The 21,156-nt window shown below is 43.2% G+C and overlaps 1 protein-coding gene across 1 annotated transcript in view; it reads right to left on the bottom strand.

The window, feature by feature from the left end:
* Positions 1–21,156, bottom strand: part of LOC134349761 (dehydrogenase/reductase SDR family member on chromosome X-like) — a 366,143-nt gene that overhangs the window by 76,095 nt on the left and 268,892 nt on the right. The gene's annotated exons all lie outside the window — the stretch shown is intronic.

Here is a 21,156-nt window from a genome sequence, read left to right on the forward strand (position 1 = left end):
GAGGATCAGAATCAGAATCAAAATCAAGTCTATTATCACTGCCATATGTTGTGAAATTTGATGTTTTATAGTAGCATTACAATGCAATACATAAAAACATTACTATAAGTTACAATAAGAAATATGTAAAACATATATAAATAGATAGAGCAAAAAGTGAGACTCATTCAGAAATCTATTGGTGGAGTGTAAGAAGCTCTTCCTAAAATATTGAGTGTGTGTCTTCAGGCCCTGGTACCTCCTCCTTGATGGTAGCAATGAGAAGAGGACCATGTCTTGGATGGTAAAGGTCCTAAATGATGGATGTTGGCTTCTTGGAGAATCACCTTTTGAAGATTTCCTTGATGGTAGGGAGGCAAGTGGCAATGATGGAGCAGGCTTACTTTATAACCCTTTACATATTTTCAGTGACCCAGAATTCCCTGTTTCTAGCCGACCCTGTTGCTGTACTATGACAGTGACTGGTCACTGGCATCGGGAGCTGAAGAGCCTGTTCCTGTTTTGTACTCTTCTATGTTATGTGGCTCCTCTGTGGCTCAGTGGAATATCTCTAGAAGCACAGTAAACCAACTTAATTCCTGTCCTTGTCTGAACAATTGTTTTCCGATAGACAGCCACTGAGAGAAAACCTGATATGAGTACCTTCTCTCCTGATTGAAATCAATTGTATGCCTTCATGGCAAAATGATCAACTAACTCCAAACAAGTATTGATTAGGTATCAGATGGTCCACGAGGAGAGGTGTGTAGAAAGACACTGTGGGACTGTTTTGATCTTTCTAGTTTCTTGGTTATAAATCAGGAAAATGAAGTAATGGAAAGTGACTATGCACAAATGTGTATGAATGGCAGTCAATATACACACAGGAATTTTGTACTGGCAATCAAAGATGCATTAAAGACCCACATCACCCAGGACATGCCCTGTTCTCATTGCTACCATCAGGGAGGAGGTACAGAAGCTTGAAGACATACACTCAACAATTCAGGACACCTTTCTCCTCTCTGCCATCAGATTTCTGCAAGGATGTTGAATCCACGAACACAACCACAAAACAGTCCTTCCAGGTGAGGCAACACTTCACCTGTGAGTCGGCTGGGGTGATATACTGCGTCGTGCTCCCGATGTGGCCTTCTATATATTGGCGAGACCCGACGCAGACTGGGAGACCGCTTTGCTGAACACCTACGCTCTGTCCACCAGAGAAAGCAGGATCTCCCAGTGGCTACACATTTTAATTCCACATCCCATTCCCATTCTGACATGTCTATCCACGGCCTCCTCTACTGTAAAGATGAAGCCACACTCAGGTTGGAGGAACAACACCTTATATTCCGTCTGGGTAGCCTCCAACCTGATGGCATGAACATTGACTTCTCTAACTTCCGCTAATGCCCCACCTCCCTCTCGTACCCCATCTGTTATTTATTTTTATACACACATTCTTTCTCTCACTCTCCTTTTTCTCCATCTGTCCCTCTGACTATACCCCTTGCCCATCCTCTGGGTTCCCCCCCCCCGCCCCATCTTTCTCCCCGGACCTCCAGTCCCATGATCCTCTCGTATCCCCTTTGCCAATCACCTGTCCAGCTCTTGGCTCCATCCCTCCCCCTCCTGTCTTCTCCTATCATTTTGGATCTCCCCCTCCCCTTCCCACTTTCAAATCTCTTACTAACTCTTCCTTCAGTTAGTCCTGACGAAGGGTCTCGGCCTGAAACGTCGACTGTACCTCTTCCTAGAGATGCTGCCTGGCCTGCTGCATTCACCAGCAACTTTGATGTGTGTTGCTTGAATTTCCAGCATCTGCAGAATTCCTGTTGTTTGCTACTTTTTCCACCTCTTTTTGCACTTTTTTAACTTAACTTTTTAAATTAAATAATTTTAATTTAACCATTTTCACAACAAATTTCACATCATAAGCTGGTGATATTAAACCTGATTCTGATTTTTCTCTAATTATTCCACAAATTTCAAAAGCATTCTGAGGATCAGATTTTGTGATGGTCTGTGTTTTGTTCCTCAGAAAAATCCTTTAGATTCAATGCAACAGCCTGTTGTAATCTGGATACCAAAAATACTGGCGGGGTGCATCAAAAATATATACTCACTGCCATTTTACTAAGTGCCTCCTTGACCTAATAAGGTGGCCACTGAGTGTCTATTCACATCTTCTGCTGAAGCCCATCCACTTCAAGGTTCAGTGTGTTCTGCATTCAGAGATGCTCTTCTGCACATTACTGTTGTAACCTGTTGTTTTTTAAGTTACTGTCACCTTCCTATCAGCTTGACCCAGCTTGGCCATTCTCCTCTGACGCCGCTCATTAACAAGGCATTTTTGCTATAGTCTGCCACTCCCTGTATTTTTTTTTTGCTTTTTGCACCATTCCCTGTAAACTCTAGAGACTGTTGTTATCGGCAGTCTCACGTACACACAACCCTGTAAAAGTATCACCAGCAATAGAACACACCTGGAGTCTGGTTTTGTTGTTAAAAACCACTATTTTGTAGTAACTACGTAATATAGTAACTTAAACCAGGTAAATCAAGAGTTAACGGTGTTATGCATATATAGGTATATATAGGGGTATATAACAGCAGTTTCTGGCCATAAGACATAGGAGCAGAATTAGGCCATTCAGCCCATCGAGTCTGCTCCACCATTCCATCATGGCTGATCCCAGATCCGACCCAACCCCATAGATTTGCCGTCTCATCATATCCTTTGATGCCATGACTGATAGGGAACTATCAACCTCTGCCTTAAATATATCCCCAGATTTGGCCTTCAGCGCAGTCTGTGGCAGAGCATTCCACAGATTTTCTACTCTGTGGCGAAAAAAAAATCCTCCTTACCTCTGATCTAAAAGGTCATCCCTTAATTTTGAGGGTGTGCGCCCTGGTTCTGGATACCCTCACCATAGAAAACATCCTCTCCACCTCCACTCTATCTAGTCCTTTCAACATTCCATAGGTTTCAATGAGATCCCCCCCACAATCTTCTAAATTCCAATGAGTACAGGCACAAAGCTGCCAAATGCTCCTCATAACGTTAACTCCCACACTCCCGGAGTCATCCTCATGAACCTCCTCTGGACTCTCTCCAATGACAATACATCCTTTCTGAGATATGGAGCCCCAAACTGTACATTTCTATAGATGTACCATGGAAAGCATCCTGACAGGCTGCATCGTTGCCTGGTGTGGCTACTGCACAGGACCAAAAAAAGCTGCAAAGGGCTGTAAATTTAGTTGGCTCCAGCTTGGCTACTAGCCTACTAAGTACCCAGGACACCTTCAAGGAGTGGTGTCTCAGAAAGGCAGCATCCATTATTAAGGACCTCCAGCACCCAGGGCATGCCCTTTTCTCACTGTTATCATCAGGTAGGAGGTACAGAAGCCTGAAGGCACACACTCAGCGATTCAGGAACAGCTTCTTCTCCTCTGCCATCAGATTCCCAAATGCTCATTGAACACATGAACACAACCTCACTACCTCACTTTTTAAGAATAGATTATTTCTGTTTTTGCACAATTTTTAATCTGATTCTGATTCAGACTTTCTGAAAATCATAAAAAAAAATACTTCAGCTGCTCGGCAGATGGGCAAAATCCATGTAGAGTTAACAATTCTGGTCATAATCTGTCATCAGAATGCTCCAGTGATAAGAGGCTGCATCTCAAAGATGTGTACATTGGTGGGGTATTTGCATGCCTTGGGTGCACATGAGTGCTTGAATCTGGGAAGGGGGAGTTTGTCATGGCAAGATATAGTTTAGGAAGAACCATTTGACTTAGTATTAATTAATGGTTCAAAGTAAATTTATTATCAAAGTACATATATATTACCATATACTAATTTGAGACTAACTCTTTGCAGGTATTTATGGGGGGAAAATTAATTACAATAGAGTTGATGAAAAACCATGCATAAACAAAGACCGACAAACCACCAAAGTGCAAGTTAAAAAAAAGATACTGAGAGCACGAGTTATCGACTTATGAGATCTGGAATCCTTGAAAATGAGCTTGGATCTGGTGGGGTCAGCTCTCTGTGGGGGTGACTGAAGTTATCCACACTGCTTCAGGAGCCTGATAGCTGTAGGGTGACAACTGTTCCTGAACCAGGTGGTGTGGGACCTAAGGCTCCTTTTCCTCCTTCTTGAGGCTAGCAGTGAGAAAAGACCATCGGCTGGATGGTGAGGGTCCTTGACGATGAAATCTGCTTTCTTGTGGTGGTGCTTTGTGTAAATGTGCTCAGTAGTGGGGAGGACTTTGCTTGCAATGGACTGGGCTGTATCCACCACTTTTCAAACTTTTCTGTTCCTGGGCATTGGTGTTTCGTCACCAGGCTGAGATGCAACCAGTCAGGATGCTCTTCACTGGGTATCTATGGAGGTTTGTCGAAGTTTTAGGTGACGTGCCAAATCTACACAAACATCTAAGAACGGGGAGATGGATGTTGTCATTGTGGCACATACTCAATGGTACCAAAGCTCACTCTTCCACCATTCCTGTACTTATCACTGTTGTTCGTCCATCACTGACGTCGATGAGGACCATGATGATGGTGTCGAGACTAGCGCGTGATTTGGATTTAAGTGAGGGAGAGTTGCGCAGCATCAGCCTCACTCTCTCTTCCCAATTCCCATCCGGATCCAGTGGCAAGACAGAGTCGAGACGGCTGGAGATGGGACTAGGCGCAGTGGATGACCAGGACATCTTCTGTGTCTTGTCCTGCTCTACACGTTCCACGATGCTTGCAGAGACCGCCTTCTTGACCGTTGGACCTTCCATTGGTCTCGTCAGCTCAATCCGCCGGAGTCTGTCTTCACATGCTGGGATAGACAACTCTCTATCTCACCGAGGGTTTGAGACCCGTCGGCTACCCTCACCTGGTTTAGCTGGCTTGTCAAAGCCGTTGCCCGGGGTGTGGCCGCTGTCGCATGCAAACAGCTACGAGGAGCCACAGGTGAGAGCTGAGTGCCAGGTGGGGACCAAAGGTGGACTAACCGCCCTGAAAAGGACGTGACATGTTCCCCCACCATTATCATTAATAGACATATTATTCACACGCTTCGACCTAGGAAGAGGATTTGGGGGGAGAGTACTGGTGGTATATAACGCTGGCAAACATCTGGAATGGAAAATGTATAAAATTAATTGTGTCGATCCATGACCTCCTCTTGTGCAAGCTGAGGCCACCCTCGGGGTTGAGGAGTAACAATTTATATTCCACATGGGTACCCTCCAAACTGATGGTATGAACATAGATTACTCCTTCTACTAAACAAATTTCCCTCCTCCCCCTCCTCTATTCCCCACCCTGACGTTTCTCTTCTCACCTGCCTATTACTTCCCCCAGGACCTCTCCTCCTTCCCTTTCTCCTATGGTCCACTCTCCTCTCCAATCAGATTCTTTGTTCTCCAGCCCTTGACCTTTCCCATTCACCTGCTTCACCTATCATCTTCCAGCTCGCCTCTTTCCTCTCCCCCACCTTTTTATTCTGGCGTCTTCCCCCTCCCTTCTCAGTCCTGAAGAAGGGTCTTAGCCTCAAACGTCGACTCTTTATTCTTTTCCACAGATGCTGCCTGACCTGCTGAGTTCCTTTAGCAGTTTGTGTGTGTTGCTTAAAATTGAAATTGAATACTAAGAAAAACATTATAATGGATTTTGATTATGTCAAGCACTGTAGCTTTAATTCACACATTTTCGTATACTGCAGATCCTATAATTTATCTTGTCCAAGCTAATCACAGCTAGATGCCATCTATTGGGAAAATGGTGCTAACAATTTGCCATTTTCAAAGCAGTCAGTCACAGACACCCACTGGCAACCTATTAGCCAAGTCGATTATTTCGGGCATTTCATCAATATGTGTTTTTGCTATATTAACCCATTTATAAAGCTCTGTGGATTTCAAACCAGCTGGGTCATCAAGCAGTTTTCAAAGAGCTGATCACACCTTGTTAATGAGCAATTACTTCATTATTACCATACAGGAGGTGATTGATAAATATCAGGAGATATAATTGCTAACTTGAGACTTTTGTTTTGAAGTACAATGGATAGTTTGTTTCTTAATTTTCTAGGCAAACTGCATTGACTTCAACAGTCTCGTAATAAATTATGGGAAAGGTGATGAAGAAAATTTCTGTGAAAAAATTGGTTTTACTTAAAGATCAGCATGAAAAATGAACTCCCAGCGCATCTGTGGATGTGCACTTCCCACTATTCAGGATATTTACAAGGATAGGTATGTAAAAAGGGCCTGAAGGATCATTAGGGACATGAGTTACCCCAACCATAAACTGTTCTAGCTGCTACAATCCGGGAATCGGTACCACAGTATAAAAGCCAGGACCAACAGGCTCCAGGACAGCTACTTCCACCAGGCCATCAGACTGATTAATTCATGCTGACACAACTGTATTTCTATGTTATATTGACTGTACTGTTGTACATACTATTTATTACAAATTACTATAAATTGCACATAGCACATTTAGACAGAGATGTAACATAAAGACTTTTACTCCTCATGTATATGAAGGATGTAAGTAATAAATTCAATTCAATTCCGTTTCTTTCACTACAGATGCTGCCTGATCTGCTGAGCATCTTCAGCATTTTCTGCTTTTATTCCTGAAAGAGCTGAATGAATTGCACTCAGGAGGTACCTAATAAAGTGGCTACTGACAGTATGGCCATGGTCTTCTGCTAGCTACGTGCCAGAGAAAAAAGTCACAGCTTATCCACCCTCTCCACATAACTCAAGCCCTCCAGTCGCAGAATATCCTTGTGATTTCTTTCTTCACCTTTTATATCTTGATACTATCCTTTCTATAGCTAGGCAACTAGAACAGCACACAATACTCCAAGTGTGGTCTCGCCAGGGACTGGTACATGAGGTCCTAACCCTTGCACTCAAAGGCATTGACCAATGAGTGCAACATCAGTCAGTCAAATATTAATGCACTTATTTTATCAAGATCAATTAGAACATAGAACATAGAACAGCACAGCACAGGAACAGAACCTTTGGCCCACAATGTAGTAATCAAATGAATCAACTAAACTAATCCCTTACGCCTACACTATGTCCATATCCCTCCATTTCCCTCACATTCATGTGCCTATCTAAACTTCCCTTAAAAGTTCCTAATGTACCTACTGTACTTCAACTCCACCCCAAGCAGCACGTTCTGGGCACCCACCACTCTGTGTAAAAAAGTGTGCTCCTCACATCTACTTTAAAATTAGCCCCTCTCACCTTAAGTGCATGCAACTTCAGGGAAAAAAGATACTGCCTATCTACCCTATGCCTCTTATAAACCTCTCCCCACAGCCTCCACCACTCCAGAGAAAACAACCCAAGTGTGACCAACCTCTCCCTATTGCACATGCCCTCTAATCCAGGCAGCATCCCAGTAAGCCTCTCCAAACCCTCAACATCATTTCTATCATCAATCATTCAGGGATTCTCCTTAAATCTGGCTAGGTGCACTTGGAGCACATGCTGTCTGATGTGGGTTCATTAAGGAGATAATTTGCATTAAGTAGGACAGTATTTATTTAATCAGTGACATCTACAGTATGCTATTAATCACAGATTTCCCCTGCAAATCAGTGTCCAAGCTCATCAATGTTCTCCAGAAATCTGTGATTTTCTTCTCTCTGACAAGTAATTTGGGTTCTCACATTACAGGAAGATATGCATAGGTCTAAACAGTGCACAGAGGAGATAATGAAGAACCTGAACGTCAGGAGAATTTCAGAAATGAGTCTAGGCTGTGCTTGGAAACTAAACAGAGTTTTAAATGAGGTGTAAAAACACTGTGAGGGTCCTAAACAGATAAAAAACCTAATTCCCTAAACAGAGAAATAAATTAAGTGAAGCCTTTGAGGTAATCGATGAAGGGCTTAGAGGGAAAATTAATACAAAGTAATACACACAAAATGCTGAAGGAACCCTGCAGGTCAGGCAGCATCTATAGAAAGGAATAAAGAGTCAAGAGGAATAAACAGTTGACTTTTCGGGCTGAGACCCTTCATCAGGACAGGAAAGGAAGGGGAAAGAAGCCAGGATAAGAAGGTGGGGGGAGGGGAAGGAGTACAAGCTAGAAGGTGATAGGAGAATCCAGATGAGGGGGAAAATCGGTGGGTGGGGGGGGTGAAGTAAGAAGCAGGGAGGTGATAGGTGGGAAAGGTAAAGGGCTGAAAGAAGGAATATGATAGGAGAGAATGGTGGACCATGGGAGAAAGGGCAGGAGGAGGAGCACCAGAGGGAGGTGATAGGCAAGTAAGGAGAAGAGAAGAGGTAAGATAGGAGCCAGAATGGGGAATGGAAAAAGAGAGAAGGGGAGGGGAGAAATTATCGAAAGTTAGAAAAATTGACGTTCATGCCTGCAGGCTGGAGGCTACCCAGATGGAATATGACATATTGCTCCTCCAACCTGAGATTGGCCTTATCGTAGCAGTGGACGAGGCCATGGACTGACAATTTGGAATAGGAATGGGGATAGGAATTAAAATGGAAACCTCACTTTTTACAAATTAACACATATGCAGGGTTCTGATCCAAAACATGGACGATTTTTTTCCTCCCACCAATGCTGCCTGACAATCTGTGTAGTTCCAGATTCAAGCATCTGCAATCTCTTGCCTCACTGGAGATAATTGACACCCAGGGGTGTTGGTTCTCTGGAATTCAGTAGTGTAAGCAGAAATTATCAACACATTTGACAGCACTTCATTACGGGCTAAAACCTGTGAATAGGATTAGGATGGATAATCTTTCCTTAGTCTGACTGTGTCATAACTTTATACAATTTATGTCAATCCCACAGGGTAAAAATTATCAGAATAACCACACTACTATTTAATATATCACTATTAGTTTCTATACAAGAGAAAAAAAGCATAATTCTCTCAGGGCTTAAGCATTATCAGTGCCATGAAATGGAATGCTTTCATTTTAGTCAATCAATCTTCAAATACCTTCAGCCTAATTGGAGCTGATCCAAATGCAGAGTCCTGCCACTCTGCTCAAAGACTCTCAGTTCCAATTTCACACCAACACCCACTACATCCTTATCATGTCATCTTCACTTTCCTACACAAGTCAACCGGATCTCTTAAGTCAGAATATCATTGAGCAGGAGTCCCTCTGCTTGCCTGGGGATATATCTGGCCAAGAAGAGTTTTGCAGTGTGACTAGGAATCATTTTGTGCTGGAGTCTCACAGGCAAACAGCAGCAAATTCATCTTCTTCCTCTTGTTTATAAGTTTTGAGCTCTGATTCACATTCTGTTGGATTTCTGAAGACCAATATAAACTCTCGAATTGTGCACAGAGGCTGTAAAAATCAGCTCTGTTGTTTGAGCAACACACATAAAAGTTGCTGGTGAACGCAGCAGGCCAGGCAGCATCTCTAGGAAGAGGTACAGTCGAAGTTTCGGGCCGAGACCCTGACGAAGGGTTTCGGCCCGAAATGTCAACTGTACCTCTTCCTAAAGATGCTGCGTTCACCAGCAACTTTTAGGTGTGTTGCTTGAAATTCCAGCATCTGCAGATTTCCTCTTGTTTCTGTCATTTGAGGTTTTTTTGGAGCCAAGATGATTCCAAAATAGCACCTGATGTGGCATAAGTCATTCCAGAGCTGCACTGGGGAGGATTTTTGCCCATATGTAAATAATGTTTCCCAGAAATATGTAGGCATGCAAATTGCACAGACTTTGACGTCAGTTACTGTATAATACTAATCTTGTACCATAACCTTTGCCATGTAGCCCAAACCCCAATATTTATTTTTTCTTTTTACCAGTCTTTTTTTTCCAATCCTGATGAAGGGTCTCGGCCCGAAATGTCGACTGTACTCTTTTCCATAGATGCTGCCTGGCCTGCTGAGCTCCCCCAGCATTTTGTGCGTGTTGCTTGGATTTCCAGCATCTGCAGGTTTTCTCTTGTTTGCCCTTGTTATTACTTGTGCACGACCAAATGTGCATTCAGTCGCAAGGACGCCTCCCGAAACCACTGATATTTAAAAGGATCATCACCAGAATCATACAGCATGGAATAAGGCTATTTGGCTCAACACATCCATGCTAACCCAGACTCTCTGATCTACAGGCTATTCCCAAGAACACACACACGGAGACAAACATCCAGTGCTGCTGGCAGATCATCAAATAGCTGAAAGATGTCCTTTGGTCTGCCCGAAAGCTGTTGATGTGCCAATACATCAAGACGCCCGCAGAGGAAGGCACATTCCAGGCTGCAGGAGTACGTGCTGAGGGAAGCACTGAAGCTTGGTGCAGCCACTGCAAGTGCTTGGAGGAGAAGGACCACAGCGTGGGGTTCTTTTGCCTCTGGAAAGGGAGGAGCCGGGTTGGGTGAGGAAGCCCCTCGATTATTGTAGCAGTATTCCAACCCAGAGAGCCATGTGAGTGGAGCAGTGGTATTGATGTGTTGGAATGTTAATAGAACAGTACTGAAAGCATTGCCAATGGATTTAAAGAAAGAAAAGGTATTGCAAGGCTTATTCTTGTATTTTTCATAATGAATAAAGTTTACATAGATTGAAAAAAAATTGTCCATGATTGGCCCAACCTGGGGTCCATGAACTACTCGGTTACTGGTAGGGGTCCTTGGTATAAAAATGGTTGGGAACCCCTGCGATTATCCTATTTCTGTCTATGTACTTGTTAAGGTATCTTTAAAGTGCTGTTAATGTACCAAAGGATGTCTTTCACCTATTTGATGATCTGCCAGCAGCACTCGATGTTTGTCCCCATGCGTGTATTCTTGGAAACAGCCTGTAGATCAGAGAGTCCGGGTTAGCATGGATAAGTTGGGCCAATGAGCCTTATTCCATGCTGTATGACTCTGGTGATGATCCTTTTAAATATCAGTGGTTTGGGGAGGTGTCCTTGTGATTGAATGCACATTCGGTAGTGCACAAGTAATAACAGGGACAAGCAAAGGAAAATCTGCAGATGTTGGAAATCCAAGCAACACACACAAAATGTTGGAGGAACTTAGCAAGCAAGGCAGCATCTATGGAAAAGAGTATAGTTGATATTTTGGGCCAAGACCCTTCATCAAGACTGGAAAAAAAGGAAAAAAAAGGAAAAAATAAATAAAACAGGGTCACTGGGCTACATGGCATATGTCATGGTACAACATTAGTATTCTAGAAACAGAAACATAGAAAACCTACAGCACAATACAGGCCCTTCGACCCACAATGCTGTGCTGAACATGTATTTACTTTAGAAATTATCTATGGTTACCCATAGCCCTCTATTTTTCTAAACTCTATAATAACTGATGTCAAGATCTGTGCAATTTGCATGCCTACATATTTCTGGTAGATGCTATTTACAAATGGGCAAAAATCCTCCCCAAATCAGCATCTAGAATGACTTACGCCTCATCAGGTGCTATTTTGGAATCATTTTTGGCTCTGAAAATAATTTCAAATGACTGAGCTGATTTTTACAGCCTCTGTGCACAGTTTGAGAGTTTGTTAGTCTTCAGCAATCCAACAGGATGCGAGTCAGAGCCCAAAACTTTCAAGCAAGAGGAAGAAGGTGAATTTGCTTCCGTTTCCCTGTGAGACTCCAGCACAAAATGATTTCTAGTCATATTTCAAAACTCTTCTTGGCCAGAGATACCCCCGGGTGAGCAGGGGGACTCCTACTCAAAAATATTCTGACTTTAGAGAATGGCCGGACTGATTCAAGCTGACAGGAAGGTGACGGTAACTCAAATGAGCACAAGTTACAATAGCGATGTGCAGAAGAGCATCTCTGAAGTGGATGGGATACAGCAACAGAAAGCCATTGTGGCCATTGTGTTTTATCCATTAATGGTCCCTTGGGAAGAATGAAGTTTAAAGCCAAAGGACGAGATAAAATAAGCCAATACGACATTTTGATTGTGAAGTTCATTCCCATTGTGAACACTTGCCATTGGCCTCCTAAGCTATTCTAAGCTGAACAGAAGGTTGAGGAACAGCATTTTTCAATAAATCATCTTCCAACATTACAACAGCACTAACTGAATTCAATAACTTCAGATCATAACTCCTTTGCCATTAATCATACAACAGCTGTTGATAATGACTTTGAAATTCCCATTTACAATATAATCATTAATTCTTTTCACTTTTTTTTGGGTTTATTTTCGAATTATCTTGTTTAGCGCTATGCACACAAAATGCTTGAGGAACTCAACAGGTCAGGCAGCATCTGTGGAAAGGAATAAATCGTCATTGTTTCAGGCCAAGACTCTTCATCAGGACTGGTGAACCCTAATGAAAAGCCTCAGTCCTGAAACGTCAACTGTTTATTCATTTTCATAGATGCTACCTGACCTGCTGAGTTCCTGCAGCATTCTCTGTGTATTGCTCTGGACTTCCAGCTTCTGCAGAATCTCTTGTGCTTATTGTTTTGAACTATCATGCTTTTTACTCTCTTCTGTCCTCCTGTCACAGATCATCTTTCTTATGATCACTTTCCCTTTCCTTGACTGCAAACATGCTTAAACTTGTTCACATCTCTACGTCTGTCGCATTCTGAGAAAACTCAACGTTAAACATGCTTCTCATTCATCAACACTGTTATTCCAAAAATTCTTTTGATTTTCATCTGGATTTCCACCACCCACAGTATTTTATTCTCAAACTAAAAGCTGGTACATTTCAATTAATGGCACAGGAAAGGTTAATGGATATGAGTTCAGAGAAAATTTACAAGGATGCTGCTGGGACTTGAGGGTCTGAGTTACAGGGAAAGGTTGTATAAGTTAGAACTTTTTTCACTGAGGTTAGATGAGACTAGAACGAAAAGTCATGGGGCTAAGGGTGTAAGGTGAAACATGAGGAGGAACTTCTTCATTCAAAGGGTGAGAGTGTGGAGCAAGCTGCCAGCAGAAGTGCTGGGTGTGAGTTTGATTTACTTTTTTAAAAAATAATTGTCATTTGGAAAGAATCAGGTCGAAAGCCAAAGATAAGATGAAATAAGCCAATATGACGTTTTGAGTGTCAACCCCTATATTCTCCATATTCCCCCCCCCATATATTATTGCCACTCACTCCTCCAAACCCCTGACCATCTCTACTTTATCATTTCCTGTCAGTCATCTTATGTGCAGACACGCCTGTGCCTAGCTTCACTTTATGGACATTCAATCAATCTCTGTATTTGTACCTATTGTGTTTTTATTATTATTGTACTCTTTATCTTACTGTGTTTTTTTGGGTGCTGCATCGGACCTCGATTAACCACTATTTTGTTCCCCTTTATATTTGCGTACTGGAAAGGACATTAAATGATCCTGGATCTTGAATCTTGAATCTAACCCCCTTTATTCTTGCTTCATTCATATTAATTCATCCATTGGCCCCTGCCCCACACTCTTCATCTTCACACTAGGGGCTATTTACAGTGGCTAGTTGACCTGCCAACCAGTGTGAGGAAACACACAGGGAGAGTGGGTAAACTCCACACAGGCCTGCAGTGAACCTGGGTTGCTGGAGGCAATGGCTTTACCAGCTGCATCACTGCATTGCCCCACTGATCAAAGAACAACAACTATAACTTACATTTGTAGCGAGCCCTTAAGGTAGGGGTTCCCAGCCTGGTGTCCACAGACCTCTTGGTTAATGATAAGGGTTCGTGGCATAAAAAAAGGTTGGGAATGTCTGCTTTTTAATGATAAAACACCCTATGGCATCTGAGTGGGCTATTATCAACCTAAATATGGTACTGTTTCACAGAAGGGGGATTTGGACAGGTAGCTGCTTGTTAGGCTAAATGTGTGTACTTTATTTTAAAGCAGAGAGAGGTAAAGATAATTGGGGGGGGGAGATTTGTTGTGTGGGAGAAAAAGATAAGATATAGTATCAAAAAGACCATAAGACATTGAAGCAAACTAGGCCATTTAGCTCATCAAGTCGGCTTTGCCATTCATTACAGCTGATTTATTATCGGTCTCAACCTCTTTCTCCTGTCTTCTCCCCATAAACTTTATTTTATTGTCGCCAAACAATTGATACTAGAGCGTACAATCATCACAACGATATTTGGTTCTGCGCTTCGCGCTCCCTGGAGTACAAATCAATAGTAAATATTAAAAATTTAAATTATAAATCATAAATAGAAAATCGAAAAGGGAAAGTAAGGTAGTGCAAAAAAACCAAGAGGCAGGTCCGGATATTTGGAGGGTACAGCCCAGATCTGGGTCAGGATCCGTTCAGCGACCTATCACCCTCAGTTTTAAATATCCACAATGGTTTAGCCTTCACAGCTGCCTTTGGCAATGAATTGCACAGATTCATCATACTCTGGCTATAAAAATGCCTCCACACGTCTATTTCAAAGGGATCTCCTACTCTGAGGCTGTGCCATCTGGCCCTTGGCTTCCCTGCTACAGGAAACATCCTCCCCACATTTGTTCTTTCTAGGCCTTTCAATATTTGATGGTGTTCAATGAGATCCTCCCTCAGTCCTAAATTCCAAAGAGTTCATGCCCAGAGGCACCAAGCGCTCCTCATATGTCAACCCTTTTGTTCCCAGAATCATTCTAGTGAACCTTTTTATGCCATGGACCCCTCCCATCAACGCAGCGACCAATCTCTGCTAAAGACCGTATCTCTGACAACCCCCCACCCACCCATACTTCCCTCTTATCACCTTAAAATGATGCCCCTTGTATTAGTCATTGCTGTCCTGGGGAAAAGTCACTTGATCGATACCTCTTATCTCCTGTACACCCAGAGAACATGCACCTTGTGTCACCACCATCATCACGTGTGGTGTCGTATGAGGTAGGCAATCATAGTCTATCCATGATCATGATAGTTCTTGGTAAATTGCACAGAAGTGGTTTACCATTGTCTTCTTCTGGGCAGCGTCTTTAAAGGAACGGTGACCCCAGCCATTATCAATACTCTTCAGAGATTGTCTGCCTGATATCAGTGGTCACATGACCTGGACCTGTGATATGCCCCAGCTGCTCATACAACCATCTACTACCTGCTCGCATGGTTTCACGTGACCCTGATCAAAGGGCTAAGCAGGTGCTACCCTTTGCCCAAGGATGACCTACAGGCTAGTGGAGGGAAGAAGCAACTTACACCTCCTCTGGTAGAGCTGTATCTCCACCTCACCATAAGAGTTGCAAACTCATTTTCCATGTATTGGTGCATGACAAATTGTACTATGCAATAACAATAAAGATATTTCATTTCATTTCACTCTTGGACTTCACTATAGTCGTAATATTCAGGGCAATGAACATTGGATAGGCACCAATGCACAGGAAGCACATCATCATTGATAAAGGGTTGGATGCATGTCAGAAATAGAACTAGATCTGCAGAGGTTACTATTGAGAAAATAACATTTGGTAACACTGAGCATGAAGGCATTTTCCTACTACAATGCCATGCCCCAGCTTTCAAATCTGTCTTTGAAATGATACTAAGCCCAAACCCACTATCCACACATCTCAAGATTATTAACAACCTGACCAGTTCAAACTCTCTTGCTCTCTCACTCTCTCGCCTCCTACTCTGAATTTCCTCTCACCCTTCCATATAAAAACCTGTCATCCCCACACTCCATACTACTAACAAAAAGACATGTATAAACACAAATTATCTTTCATGCCCAGAGATGTAGACAACGCACCTCCACCTCTCTTGTGTCACCATGAGAGTTTTGAACTGAAGACAAAGTTCAACTTGTATTTTTTTCATCACTCTCTACAGAAGTTAATTCAGTAGAGGAATAAACTACCATGAGAGGTCAGTGTGTGGTTTGCTTTCAGAGACATCAATACGCAACTTAATGGGTTCCTGGAGAGAGGAAAGATTGAAACATTAAGGTAATAGGTAAAGTCATTACCTTATTCGTTATTACCTTAATGCTCGACCTTATAGCCTCCTCCAGCTTCCACAGGGTCTTACCCCTTTTGTTTTACTGGGCCTTGAAGACTCATTTCTCTTTCACCTGCATCACCATGGCGGATATATTCACGGGAGGTAAATTGCTGTCACTATCCCATCAGCCTTTGCAGTTCTCTGAAGCTCATAAAATCCTCTGTGATTATTTGTGCTGTTGACTTGACAACAATGCAGCAAAGTGCACAAACCAAGCGAGCGACAGCTCTTCCAATGTAACAGAACTGCAATGGACCTGTTGCAATTTGCCTATCGCCACAACAGGCCTGCAGCGGCTGCATTCTCATTGGCTTTTCGCGTGGCCTTGGATCAGCTGGACAATGAAAATACCTATCTCAGGATGCTGTTTACTGACTACAGCTCAACATTTAACACCATCATCCCCACAGGCCTGATCGAGAAGCTACAGAACCTGTGCCTCTGTACCACCCTCTGCAACTGGATCTTCAGCTTTCTAACTGAAAGGTCACAATCTGTGCAGATCTGAAATCACATCTCTACCTCACCGTTAATCAACGTTGGTGCACCACTGGGATGTGCGCTGAGTTCACTGCTCCACTCTCTCTATACCCACAGCTCAAATGCCATCTATAAATTTGCTGATGATATAACTGCTGTTGGCAGTATTTCAGATGGTGATGAGAGGGCAAGATATGCCAGCTAGTTCAGTGGTGTCGCAGCAGCAACGTTGCACATAACATCGGCAAGACCAAAGAGCTGATTGTACACCTCAGAAAGGGTAAGACAAGGGGACACGAACCAATCTTCATAGAAGTGGAGTGGAGAGAGTGAGCAATTTCAAGTTCCTGGGGTGTCATTTACAGTAGGGGAGGCCGTGGATAGACACGTATCAGAATGGGAATGGGATGTGGAATTAAAATGTGTGGCCACTCGGAGATCCTGCTTTCTCTGGCGGACAGAGCGTAGATGTGCCTCCTCTACTGTAAAGATGAAGCCTATCCACGGCCTCCTCTACTGTAAAGATGAAGCCACACTCAGGTTGGAGGAACAACACTTTATATTCCGTCTGGGTAGCCTCCAACCTGATGGCATGAACATTGACTTCTCTAACTTCCGCTAATGCCCCACCTCCCCCTCGTACCCCATCCATTATTTATTTATATACACACATTCTTTCTCTCACTCTCCTTTTTCTCCCTCTGTCCTTCTGACTATACCTCTTGCCCATCCTCTGGGTTTTCCCCCCCTCCCCCTTTTCCTTCTCCCTGGACCTCCTGTCCCATGATCCTCTCATATCCCTTTTGCCAATCACCTGTCCAGCTCCTAGCTCCATCCCTCCCCCTCCTGTCTTCTCCTATTATTTTGGATCTCCCCCTCCCCCTCCAACTTTCAAATCTCCTACTAACTCTTCCTTCAGTTAGTCCTGATGAAGGGTCTCGGCCCGAAACATCGACTGTACCTCTTCCTAGAGATGCTGCCTGGCCTGCTGCGTTCACCAGCAACTTTGATGTGTGTTGCTTGAATTTCCAGCATCTGCAATATTCCTCGTGTTCAGGTGACCAATTAACTACTTTGGAATGTGGGAGGAAACTGAAACACCCGAGGAAACTCATGTGGTCAAAGGGAGAACGTAGAAAGTCCTTACAGACAGTAGTGGGAATCGAACCCATATAAGCATTAAGAAAGAGAGGATCTGCACGTCTTGTTCCTCGACCCGGCCAATGCCTATGGATCAGTTCCTCATTCCCTACTGTGGACTGCTATGCTACCGTGCAATAAAGATAAGGATTGGACCATTTATCTTCTGTGCGCCCTATTTTGCCACCCACGTTTGTAGTCTGATTATCCTCTGTCTGGGCAGGAAACATATGCCATGCAGCACATATAAAAAAATACCTTATTGTTTCATGAGTACAAATCTGACACAAGAGCTAATTTGTATTCACTGACTGCCTCCCGTTCTGTTTTACAGCTGCTTTGTTCTGGTTTGAAAAGGTAAACAACAAGTAGAACCTTCTGCAGCTACGTTGGCAACTTCTCCCTCAGGCAATTTTCCTGAGAGGAAAACTGTAATGATTCCTTCTCATTCTATGTTAACATATGCTTCGAGAGCACTACAATATAAAAGAGGAGTGTGATGCTGAAGCTTTATAAGGCACTGGTCAGGCCACACTTGGGAGTGTTGTGAGCAGTTTTAGGACTCATATCTAAGAAAAGATGTGCTGGCATTGGACAGGGTCTAGAGGATGTTCACAAGAATGATCCCAGGAATGAAAGGGTTAACATATAAGGAGCACTGAGCCCATACTTGCTGGAGTTTTGAAGAATAGGGAGGGGTTGTCATTGAAATCTATCAAATACTGAAAGGCCGAAATAAAGTGGACATGGAACAGATGTTTGCAATAGAGGGGGAAGCCTTGGACCAGAGGGCACAGCATCAGAATACAAGGGTGACCCTTTAAAACAGAGAAAAGGAGGAATTTCTTTAGTCAGAGGGTGGTGAATCTGTGGAATTCATTACTACAGTTGGCAGTGGAGGCTAAGTCATTGAGTATATTTAAAGTGGCGGTTGATAGGTTCTTAATTAGTGAAGGTAGCAAAGGTCACAGGGAGAAGGCAGGAGAATGGGGTTGAGAGGGAATATAAATGAGCCATGGAAATGGTAGATAGACTCGATGGGCCAAATGGCCTAATTCTGCTCCTATGTCATAGGATGAATGAGCACAGGAATTCTTCAGAACTGAATCACCTTCAGCAACTTCTAAACCTTTTCGCCAAGAGTAAGGGCAGAAGCTGTAAATTGATCCACCAAGTCGCTCCCCCGTCTCGCTGATTGAGATCCCAGAGCATGAGTAGCAGTGAAGTGGTACATTCCATGCCAAGTTTGCTGGAGTTCAAGAAGGTAGTTCCTCATCCCCTTCTCAGGAAGGGGCCTCAAATTACCAACAGCACCAAGCCACAAAATAAATACTTTTCTAATAAATAATTTAATAAATATTGGAGATAGAATTCAGCCCCTCATACACATTCCGCCATTCAGTCTGATTTCTGCTGCTATGCATGCAGCTACAGTCATGGAGCTTTATAGAACTGAACAGGTCCTTCACCCCCTACCCGTCATGGTTCCATAAACCTCGTCCAGCAACCACATTTCCATCTCAACTCTAGTGTTTTCTCTTGATACTGATATCATTATTTGGGGTTCAGAGTTCTGGTTTTCCAAGGTCCGCTGTGTTACAGTGTATTGTCTGACAACAACATTGTATATCTACCCAATATGGAAATGCCTAGACAGAATGGATGTACAAAGGATATTTCCAATAATGGGAGAAGTCTAGGACCAGAGGACACAGCCTCACGGTAGAAGGACATCCCTTTTAGAACAGAGATGAGGGGGAATTTCTTCAGCCGGGGGTGGTGAATCTGTGGAATTCATTGCCACAGACGGCTGAGGAGGCCAAGTCATTGGGTATATTTAATGCAGAGGTTGAGAGGTTCTCAATTAGTAAGGGGATCAAAGATTACGGGGAGAAGGCAGGGGAATGGGGTTGAGTGGGAAAATAAATCAGCCATGATCAGATGGTGGAGCAGACTCAATGGGCCGAATGGCCTAATTTTGCACCTATATCTTATGCTCTGACATGTCTGGATAATCTGGACTGAATGTTTTCTATCTTATGTATGGCTGTGTGTGAAATCGTACTTCCAGCATGAAGCATCAGGTACTTAAAACCCATCTGTTGAATCATTCAGAACAGAGCTCAAAACAGAACTCCGCAGAAATGTAACGTATAACCAGGGTTACAATCCCTGCCAGTAAGGGACACACTTTGTTTGCACAAGTAGATAGATTCGGCAACTCACAAGTGAATACATGTGACACCTGTGTTCCGGCCATTCGGGTTATGGAAGTTCACCCTGACAGAATTTTAAAACATCTGAGATAACAGAGTAAAATTCAATCTTATGGAATTTATGTTGGAAAAAGTGAATAACTAAACAATCTCTTTTACATCTCATGTTTCTTCATGCTAGCTAGGGCTTTTCTCTTTGGAGAAAAGGAGGATAAGAGGTGACTTGATAGGGGTGTACAATATAATAAGAGGCATAGATCGAGTGGACTGCCAGGCACTTCTCCCCAGTGTGGAAATAGCTACCACTAGGTGATTGGAGGAAAGCATAGGGGAGACGTCAGAGGTGATGACAGACAGCAGAGGATGTTTGGAACGCGTTGCCAGGGTGGTGGTAGGGTCGATACATTAGGGGCATTTAAGAGACTCTTAGTTAGGCACCTGGATGTTAGAAAAATGGAGGGCTATGTAAGAGGGAAGGGTTAGATTGATCTTAGTGTAGTTTATAAGGTCAGCACGACATTGTGGGCTAAAAGGCCTGTTCTGGGCTGTAATATCAATGTTCTAAGCATGTACACAAGATATAGCTTCACTTAGGAAAACTGGGATATTGAACTTTCTCTAGGAAATCGAACCTCACCTCTCCACCACCTTCCCTGATAAGATGGGGATCACCTGCACACAGTAATGATCAGACTGAAAACGGAGGCATCAATGAGTATGTTCATTTCAATTAACATGGGCACTCATCACCCAGACATGAAAATACAATGATGCTCCTTTAATGAAACAATGCTTAAATTCTTGAACTCCCAACGAATGACCAACACAGTCCAAGGATGTGCTGGGAGTAGCCCACAAGCGTTGTCATGCTTTTGGTGCCAACGTAGCATGTCCACAACTCACTAACCCTTACTGACCAGTACGTTTTTGGAATGTGGGTAGAAACTGGAGCACCCTGTGGAAGCCCACACGGTCAAACGGAGAGAGTACTAACTCCCTAAAGACAGCAGCGGGAATTGAACCCTGATTTTGCCGCTGACATAATGTTATGCGAACTGCTACAGAAATTAATGTTGACCAAGCCAGTGAAGGCTACATCCCAAAAGTTATACACTGGTGATGTACGGATGACATGCAAGACAGAGATTTTCACTGTAACTCAGTACACGTGACAATATTAATTCTGGAATCCATACTGGGTTGGGGTCTAGCCCCTTCTGTTGGCGCTACCCTCTGGTGTTCACTCAGTGCTGCCCTCTAGTGTTCGCTAGGTGGAAGAACAAGCTGGACCAGGACGACAGTCATGTCATTCAGGGACTTTGCTATATTATTTTATTTCTTTGTGACTGTATGTTTGTTTTTGTCCAAAATT

The sequence above is a fragment of the Mobula hypostoma genome, chromosome 7 (genome assembly GCF_963921235.1).
Source record: "Mobula hypostoma chromosome 7, sMobHyp1.1, whole genome shotgun sequence".
In the NCBI taxonomy this organism is placed as follows: domain Eukaryota; kingdom Metazoa; phylum Chordata; class Chondrichthyes; order Myliobatiformes; family Myliobatidae; genus Mobula; species Mobula hypostoma.